Raw genomic sequence first — 10,433 nt, forward strand, 5'->3', positions numbered from 1 at the left:
AGTTTATTGTTACTTTCTGGCTCAATCTGAGCCGTTTGCAACTCAGTGTTGCGCATTTAATGAGCAACACTGAAGCAAAATTGAAATGTGAATGGTGAATGCTCTAAAGAAGTGGAAGAGTCCAACAATGTGTTGACTTCCTCAATATTTAGTTTAGATTCCCCAAATGGCAAGTAATGTTGTAGCGGATCATCAATAAGAATGTTTGGAATATAATCAACCACTACCTCATCAATAAAGTTAATTACAAAGCACTCTTCATCTCTATTTGGGCTTAATGATACATTCTTTATAGAATCTGAAATTGAGGACTCAAGAGCTTCAGGGAAGGGGGCTTTGGGAGTGTAAGATCCAGGAGTAGGACCCTCTACAATCGGAATGTGCAACCCCTTACAAGGAATTTGATGGGGAATACTCACAGGTGGTGTTTCTTTACTAGGCTTGTGTGCATTATTGCCAGTCTCATGGGTCAAATCAACGTCTTCTCGACTCTCAAGATCAATGGGCAATGACTTAGGAGTAGGCAAAGGTGCATAATATTCCTTCCCATTGCATGTCACAACAGAGATTGCTTGAACTTATTCTTTCCTAGACCCAATTTGATGATTAGGGTTACCTATTGGTTGACTAGGTAACTGACCAACCTCCCTCCTACAGATGGCATCAGCTGGTTGACCAAGTTGGATTTCCAATTTGTTAATGGATTGAGAATGAGAATGTAACAATTGAGTGTTTTGCTCTAGTCCACTAAGCGCCTTTAGCACCTTATCCTCAAATGATGAATTATATGAGGGTTGTGGAGATGATGGTAGCTCATTCCTATAGGCATTTTGTTGCACATTAAATGGAGGTGGCCTATAAGGTATTTGATTAGAGGGATTGGGCATTGAGTTTCGCCATGAAAAATTGGGGTGGTTTCGCCATCCTGGGTTGTAGGCATTGGATATGGATCATTACCCAATTTAGAGACTCCTTGGGCCAAATGTGCATGCTCCTTAACAAACTCAGGGTATTGTGTAGCCAAATAGCAGTCAGTGATATGATGGGATAGGCTAGAACATAAAGCACATGCTTCAACCTGATTAGGTGAAGAAGAACTTGTAGGAAGTTGAGATGGGGTTTGTTGTCCTAATGACAAGAGATAATCTAATTTCTTAGATAGCAAGTCAACCTTAGCACTCATCTCAACGGTAGGATTGATCTCATAGAGACCACTCCTCTTTGGTTGCCCAATGGATGGAATCTCAATCCTAGCTGCTGAAGCATGGTGTTGGGAGTTTTCACTAAGGGTCTCAAAAAGTTCCCATATCTCATTCTCATTCTTGTGCATGAAAGTCCCACCACAAGAAGAATCAACCATTTCCCTATGTCGGTCTCTAAGGCCATCATAAAAGCATTGAACCAATTGCCATTTAGGAATAGCATGGTGGGGGCACTTTCTAGGTAATTCTTTTAATCTTTCCCAGGCCTCATGAAATTGTTCTCCTTCTTGTTGGGAGAAACTCGTTATCGCTCTCCTAATGCTATTGGTATGGCCAATAGGGAAGAACTTTTTAAAGAACTCCTGTTGCATTTCTACCCAAGTGTAAATTTTAACATTGTCCAAAAGATAAAAAATGAAGCCAATGCTTAGCTTTATCTTTAAGGGAGAATGGGAAAAGAAGTAACCTTAAAGCATCAACTGAGAGGTTTTGAATTTTAACCGTGGAGGACACCTCTAAAAACTCATCTAAGTGCTTATAAGGCTCTTCATTGGCAAGTCCATAAAAAGATGGTAGCAGTTGAATCACACTAGATTTGATCTCATATTGAGCCGCCTCTATGTTAGGCAACTTAATACAAGAAACTGGAGTATATATCGTAGGAATGAAATGCTCACTCAAGGGCCTCATTGGAGGCTCATAGTTTGCCATGGTTCTTTGCCTTCTAAGGGTGGCCAAAGTCTCTTCTAACTCTAAATCAAGTGGAGTCAACTCAGGGTTTAGGGACGGACGACCATGCATACACACAAAAGAAGAAGAAAAAAAGAAGCTAAATAAGAAAAATTCAAAGAAAATAACTATAGCAAAAGGGAGAGTCTAGGACGTACTTGAAGCGCAATGCACGTGATCTTTCAAACAAAAGTTATACATGTGGGATCTGAGGGATGGGGATTTTTAAAAATTAACCTAAACAACACAATCTAATGTAAATATTACAATTGAAAAGTCCTAAATACAATTATATCTAAGAAAGAAAAGATAACAACCTAAACTAATTATCGAATCGCTACTCTTGCAGTTACCTACAAAACAAAAGAAAAAGAGATTAGTTAAACTAGCAAAGAAAAATAAAAAGTTAAAAACACTAAAATTACTCTAAAAATTATGCCTAATTGACAAAAATCAATCCTAGCAACAGTGCTTTGGTTCCTCGGCAATGGCGTCAAAATTTTTTTCGTGTCGCTAACCAATCAAAAATAAAATCCTATACTAATCTAGCAAGCAGAAAGTACGGGGTCGAACTGTGGGGAACTAAAAGGCTAAGTTACTAAGATTGAATTCAACAAAACTAATTGAAACTAAATCTATTAATTAATGCAAAAACGTTAACTATGAATATGTGAAGATCTTTGGGATTTCGAATCCCCAATGCTTTTCCCTAACCGATATAACTCTACACTTCAAAGCAAATTAAGGATGGTCTTCCTAGGTACGCCCTATCTTTGCAAGACTATCGTCCTTCGCGGAAGCTTGGCATGCTTAGTTCGTTGAGCTATAGAACATCTTTGGCCAAACTCAAACACAATCAACTAGAAGATATAGAACAATCAAATTAATGAAATAAGCATGGTTCATTTACATCCCAAAGAAAAGGAACTAGCTACTCATTATCATAAAGTTCAAAGAAAAATAAAGATGAAACATAAGGGGGGAGAGAGAGAGAGAGAGAGAGAGAGAGAGAGATGTGGTCTTTTTCTTCAGCAATGAGAGATGAGAGCCGCGTTCGCCGTCTTTTCTTTCTTCTCTATGGCTGGCTTCTCTTTTATGTCTCCCGCACACAATGAATCCCCTCTCTTTACCCGTCGATTTGACCTTTATTCTTTCGGAATTTGGAAAAACTCAAAACTGGAAAGTTGTAGATATTTTCAATATCATTCCATAGCATCTTCAATCATCGAAATCCAAGTTCATACGAGAGAGACATGCCCAAAATACTGAAGGTAGGTCTGTTTACCCGATTTTCAGATTTATTACCAATTTTGTTCCTTAGACCTCCACCTATTTCCAATTTGGCTAAGATCTCACTTTTCATGATTTCTTGAGCAGCAAGTTTGAATGCCATGATTTAAAATCCACCAATATCTAATATATTTGCCAACTTTACTCCATATTATCTCTAATATCCAAAATCTCCTTATTCCTGAAAAATACACAAAAATACTCAATTAGCTCTCTTTAATTAAATAAGTATGGGGAATTAAATCAAATAAATAATGGTAAATGCATGCTTATCAGAGAGATTGGTTGTTGGACCTAAAGCCTAGTTGGACATGGTTTGAAGGCATCCCTCCATGCTAGGTAGGTTGTTTGATGAGTTGTGAGAAGCCCATTCAAAAATATCGAGGTTTGGACCTTGAATTCCCTATTTTGGTTGGTCGACTGGGCCAGTCGACCAACCAATCGACCCATAGTGACAGCATGGTCAAAATTGTAAAACTCTGATTTTTTTAAAGGGATTTTGTTCTATTTAAAGGGTAACTCCGTGTTTTTCACTCATTATCAATTATAAGCCTCTGGAGAACGTGGGAAGAACTCTAGAACCTCCTCTTCGAAGCCAAGGAAGATCCTCAAGCATCCGTTTGAGTTTCTTCATTGAATCTTCTTCTACAAAGGTTAGTAATCGATTTGTTTATTCTTTGATCTATTCTCTCTTCTATTTCTTTCGATGATTATGAGTAAGGTATTACACTACTGTAATGGCCTCTTCTCTGATCCTCTTAGCCTTAGAGTGAATTCCTCATTCACTCTATGTTCTTGAAGCCATATGGTGATATTCCTTGTATTTGATCTAACCTGAGATCTTGATTACTCTTTCCTTAATTTTCCTACCTATCTTTATGATTGTGAGGAATGCCCCATACCATTACCATGACCCTCCCTTGCATCCCTATGATTGTTGTGTGGATCCCTATTTTCCCTTGCTCTCTGTGAATCTACCCTGGCTTTATTTTGAAAGAAATCTTGGTAACCTCCAAGAAAGGGTATCCAAATTGGGAACCATGATTTATCTTTTATTTGCTGGATCCTCCCCCAACACCTTTCTTGATTGTGAATTTCTATTACTCTTTCCCTAGAGCGAATCATTATTCTCTCTAGTCTTTCCATGAGATGGACTGTTTGCGATGAAACCCTAAATCTATGTTTCAACTAGAACTCTATCTTTTTGACCATGTTTGATGCCTAGACCTTCATAGATAGTCTTAGTATGTTTTGGGGAACTCCCTTTCAAATTCGGAGCAATTGGACTTCAAACCAAGAAGTTATGACCGATTTAGGGTTTTCTCGCCCGGTATTGTTCCTTGGGTTGACTGGACCAATCTGCCAACCAAGCTGCCCAAGCTGAACTTGTTTCTTCATCCGATTTGATCCGTTTGACTTCTAATCTTTTAGAGCTTATTCCTAATGATTGTTATATGCTTGTTTAGGGTTTGTTTGCTAGTCTTGGACCTCTCCTCTTTATTCTCCGGAATTGTTCAAAGATTTTTTAAGGTAAGGATGGTTGATCTCTAATTACCTAATATACATATCAACTTGTAATTGAATTGGATTAGATGATCATGCTACTGTTTTATTAGCTTTCTTATAATTATATTGTTGCTGTAGTTCTTCAACTACAATAGTACTTGTTTATGTGATTCAATTGTTATTTCAGTCACGTATGAATGATTATTGTCACGCCCTCCCAGCCGGTACCCTATCTGGCATACCCGAGAGTGTGATCCACAGCCCGAAGATCAGGTATCGAGTGATCAACCTCCCACATAAACAATAACATAATCATGAACAATCATAATAAAAGTGCGGAAGATAAATCATAGATCCAATAAAGAAAGAATGAATCATAAATGAATCAGAATACTAAATATAATCAGAGTATCAAACAGATAAGTAAAGCGAGGCAAAAATCCCACTTTACAACCAGCGGAAAAGTAGCTCTAAAGAATAAACTAGACAAAATCTAATCCCAGTAACAAGTACATTGGGTAACTAAATTGTTCTCCACTTTATAGACAACATCCTTGTAAGTGTAAATCTCATAAATAGCACAAGGACGCTTCCACTCAATGGTCGGACTAAGCATCGTACGGAGCATAACCACTCGCGGAATCTTCAGAGTAATTGTGGTAACCGCAATCACCTTCCCCGGAGATATGCCTCTTCGCCTTGCGCTTCTTCATAGGGACCGTCATAACACTCGGTACTGCAGGATAGTCTAACAACATTGTACAATAAAGGAATGAGTTTCAAAGAAACTCGGTAAGAAGGCGATTAAAATCCATAATAACATAAATGGCAGGATTCCAGAACACTCATAAATGCAATATGATATGAGACAAACAATGAATGAATGAATCTAACTCTATGTATGCTGGTCTCTATTGGCAGACATGCTTTAAGTCATAGCACCGTACTTCTTTAGGAAAGTCCACTCACATCCTCAACCATTTAAGATATCTTGGATTCTCTCACGGATCATTTCACCGGTCTTGAGCAGCCGATTGGTAAAGGGTCCTTCATCCCTCGGGACAAACCATGGCGGGGGTTAAGTCAACACACTCTCTCACAACCATTTGGTATAAGTACTTGGCGCATGTCGGGGTAAAACCTAGCCAAATGCAAGTCTTCTACTTAGTTACATCAAGTCGATCCGGATACTTCCATTCCTCGTCCCCGACGATCCTTTCCGGTATCCTTCACACTAGAGTCGGCGTATCCTATGGCACCGACCAACTCGGACTACGGACTCATCAACCCTATTGATCATCCACATATGGTAAACGGGAAGCTCTCACGTCCTCTCACGGGTTGGTTACCGGTCTTAAGCGCCCGTGAGCCCAAGTCTAATCATATGCAACCCTACCAATAAATGGCCCCCACAATGTGATTCCTGTCCTCTCACGGGTTGGTTACCGGTCTTGAGCGCCCATGAATCCCCATTGCTACCACGGGTCGTTCGGTCTCAATACCCCTCCGATTAGGGTCTGACATAACAGGACATCCTAGCCAAACACTACTAGACAATCCTAGATATGTCATCCAACAGTTTAGGAAGGTGTCCAGAGGGCATCTCCGGAAACATCCCATAATATTCCCGTAGTAGTCCAAGGACAGAAGTGTCTAAAGGACACCTCTCCTTTCCAAACCATACTTAAGCATACACATGCATCAATTCATATCATCACATATATGGTAACTTCATATATGGAAAGAAATCAGTAATTACAATCACTTGTATAACATTGGTAAGTAAATCATACATGAATCAATTTAATATGAATAAGTAATGCTACTGTAATCAAAGTTATGCAACAGTAGTATATCATTGTAAGAATCTAATTTAGGAAACATATTAATGATATTCAAATATAGAAACTAGATTCATGCTATCTATGTAATTAAGGAAATAACCATCCTTACCTTTTATAACTCGCAAAGGAATCCTAAGAAATCAAGTAAGATCTTGGCAAACTTGAGAAGAAGGTCCTAAACAAGTATATGCAACATATTAGGAAAGATCCCTAACTGAAAAGATATCAAAACATCCGAAAGCAGACCAAATCTGGAGTTGCTGTACTCATTGGTCGAGTGGATTGGTCGAGTGGTCCAATCGACCAATCAGTCGACCAATGCAGACAGTAGCCTATAAAATCAGAGTTTTAAGATATGAAATCCGAATTTGGTGGTTCAAAAGGGTACTAATCAAGGGGTAGACTACATCAGTAGTATTCTAACAAATAGGGGACCTCAAAACACCAATCAAATCAAGATATCAAGATCCAAAATAGGAAACAAAAAGTTACCATAATTAACTCAACCATGGATCTTGATGAATTTGAAATAGAAAACAAAGATAAGAACAATAGGAGGATGGATCATTGCTTTCGGTAATGAAAACATGAAAACATACATAGATCTTCATGGAATAAGGCTTAGAAGCATAAATCTAAATAAGGAAATAAAACCTACCATATATGTAACTATCATGCATCATGAAGAACACATAGTATGGTAGAAGAGAACAACTAGAAATCTATAGATTATGGATCATGGAAAGAAAACACAGTAATTAACTACTAACATGATCAACAAAGAAGATCCAAAGAGATCAGAATTTAGATTAGAAGTTTAACAGAGATTAAATCATGGTTTGATCATGATTCCTTCAAAAGCTTGCAATGATCATGGTTAAGATCATTGTTCTAGCCTCAAATCCTTAGGATGATCATGAGAACATGTTCAGAGATGTTTGCAACAGAGAATGCAGCATCTCTTCTACTGTCTCAACTCAAAAAGGAAAGAAAAACAAAGATGGAGGAGAAGAAGAGAGAGTAGACATACCTTTTGATGCAAAAAGAAGAGTTTCGACGAAGATCCGTCAAGAAAACACCAAGGATGCAAGAGAGATGACTTGCAGAGGTCTTTGGTTCGTTCCAGGAGGGTTTGGAGGCAGCAAATACGAAGTGGACTCGAGATTGGACTTAAATAGAGCAAGAACAACCTAATTGCCAAAGACAAGACTCATTGGTCGAGTGGATTGGTCGATCGGGTCCAACGACCAATCAACCGACCAATGCCGACAAGAAGACCAAAACAGGGAATTGAAGGTCCGGATCAAATCCAATCCTAAAGGGGTTTTGCACACAAGTCAAGTGACTTACCTAATAGGTAGAAATGCCTTCAAACCAAGATAGAGAGCACTCCAAGTCCATCAACTAATTAGATCTTCATCAGGATTCAGTTTCCATAAATAGAACCTCATCATCAACTTTCATGGATTCAAAGCCAGACACCAAGTCCTCTACTGGGATGGCCCAAAGCTGACTTCTTACTTTACTTCGGGTCATCGGACCTACAAATAACAAGGTTTCCGGGGTCAAGGTTAGGGCTGGGTTTTAGATTCTCCCCCCTTAAAGAAATTTCGTCCCCCCGAAATTGAAAGCGTACTCATGCTTCCAAAGAGGTAAGGAAACTTCTCCTTCATATCTTCTTCCTTCTCCCAAGAAGCTTCTTCAGGGGTATGGTTCTTCCACCGAATCTTCACCAAAGGAATGGTGCGATTCCGCAGCTGCTTGTCCTTCCTATCCAAGATTTCGGCCGGTTCTTCATCATAGGTCAAATCAGCACTAAGTCCTTCAGGTGCTTGCTGCAAAATGTGTTCCGGATTCTCTATGTATTTTCGGAGCATCGAAATATGGAACACATTGTGCACACCAGCAAGAGACGGAGGTAATGCTAATCGATACGCAACAGTCCAACCTTTTCCAAAATCTCGAAAGGTCCAATGTAACGAGGGCTAAGCTTTCCCTTAACATTGAATCTCATCACACCCTTCATTGGTGAGACCTTCAGAAAGACTTTCTCTCCAACTTGAAATTCCAAATCGGTCCTTCTCTTATCAAGATAAGATTTCTGTCTTGATCAAGGCAGACTTAATCCTTTCTCTTATCATATCTACCATAGCACTTGTAGCTTCAATCATCTCAGGACCTAAGACTTTTCTTTCACTCTGCCTCACCAAAGACAAAGGTGTCCTACAAGTACTGCCATACAAAGCCTTGAATGGAGCCATGCCTATTGTGGCTTGATAACTATTGTTATAGGCAAACTCAACCAAAGCTAGGTGTTCATCCCAATTACCACCCATATCCACCACACAAGATCCGAGCATGTCTTCCAATGTCTGAATTGTCCGCTCGCATTGTCCATCGACCGTGGATGATGAGCTGTACTCAAGTTCAATTGGGTTCCCAAGGCCTTCTCGCAAACTATTCCAAAACCTTGAGGTGAACCTAGGATCACGATCCGAGACAATACTCAATGGCACACCATGCATTCGAACCACATTATCCACATAAAGCCTTGCTAGCTTATCCAGAGTATGAGTGATCTTCATAGGAATGAAATGGGCTGATTTGGTCAACCTATCAACAATCACCCACACAAAGTGTCATTGCCTTTACTTGTCCGAGGCAAGCTAGTCACAAAGTCCATGGAGATATCTTCCCACTTCCAACTAGGAATAGGAAGAGGCTGAAGTAATCCAGATGGAGGTTGTCGAACGGCTTTCACACGCTGGCAAGTCTCACACTTGGCAACAAAATCATCAACATCCGCCTTTAGACCAATCCACCAAAAATGTTCCTTCAAGTCCTTGTACATCTTGGTGCTTCCCGGTGTACAAGAAAAAGACCGACTGGTGTGCTTCCTTCAATATTTCTTTCTTAACTTCTTCATTTGCAGGCACGCACGCCTTCCTCTAAACAACAAAGCACCATCCATGGATATACCAAAGTCGGGGTCCGACTCAGATTCGAAGAAATCTTCTCAACTTTGATCAAAAACTCTTGATCGAACTCTGCAGAGCAACAATCTTATCTCTAAGACCAGATCTTGCCGTCATGGCAAAAAGAATAAAATCAGAATTCTCAGGAGACGATTTCCAAATCAAAACTCTCAATAGAAGACCACAATGGTAAACTCAAAGCATTCAAATCCAAAGTCTTCTTCCTGGTTCTTCCTACTAAGAGCATCAGCAACAACATTTGCTTTCCCAGATGATACCGAATATCACAATCATAATCGGAGACTAGTTCCAACCATCTCCTTTGTCTCATGTTCAACTCCTTTTGGGTAAAGAAGTATTTCAAACTCTTATGATCCGTGAAAATGGCAATCTTCTCACCGTAAAGATAATGTCTCCAAATCTTCAAAGCAAAGACAACGGCGGCAAGTTCTAGATCGTGAGTGGGGTAATTCCGCTCATAATCCTTCAATTGCCGAGAAGCATAGGCTACGACCTTGCCATGTTGCATCAAGACACAACCCAAACCAATCTTTGACGCATCGGTATAAACTGTCATACCACCGGAACTATCGTATAGTCAAAACCGGGGCACTTGTCAATCTATCTTTCAACTCTTGGAAATTCTTCTCACAAAGGCGTCGACCAAACAAACTTCTCTTCTTTCCTGGTCAACTTAGTCATAGGAGCAGCCAACCGAGAAAAGTTCTCAATAAACCTTCGGTAGTAACCCGCCAATCCAAGAAAACTTCTTATTTCCGTTATCGACTTCGGTCTCTCCCAATCAGCCACAGCTTGGACCTTTTCAGATCGACACGAATACCTTCGGCTGAAACTACATGACCAAGGAATACCACTCTCTTAAGCCG

The 10,433-nt window shown here is 39.7% G+C and overlaps 1 non-coding gene across 1 annotated transcript; it reads left to right on the forward strand.

Annotated features, from left to right (window-relative positions):
• Positions 1-1,418: 1,418 nt before the first annotated feature.
• On the forward strand, positions 1,419-1,525 carry LOC148999440 (small nucleolar RNA R71). Its single transcript, XR_016170931.1, has one exon. It is a non-coding gene; the product is annotated as a small nucleolar RNA R71 (small nucleolar RNA).
• Positions 1,526-10,433: the final 8,908 nt, after the last annotated feature.

This window comes from Hakea prostrata, unplaced genomic scaffold (assembly GCF_041222555.1).
Source record: "Hakea prostrata isolate BN-2017 unplaced genomic scaffold, UWA_Hpros_2 contig_5, whole genome shotgun sequence".
Classification (NCBI taxonomy): domain Eukaryota; kingdom Viridiplantae; phylum Streptophyta; class Magnoliopsida; order Proteales; family Proteaceae; genus Hakea; species Hakea prostrata.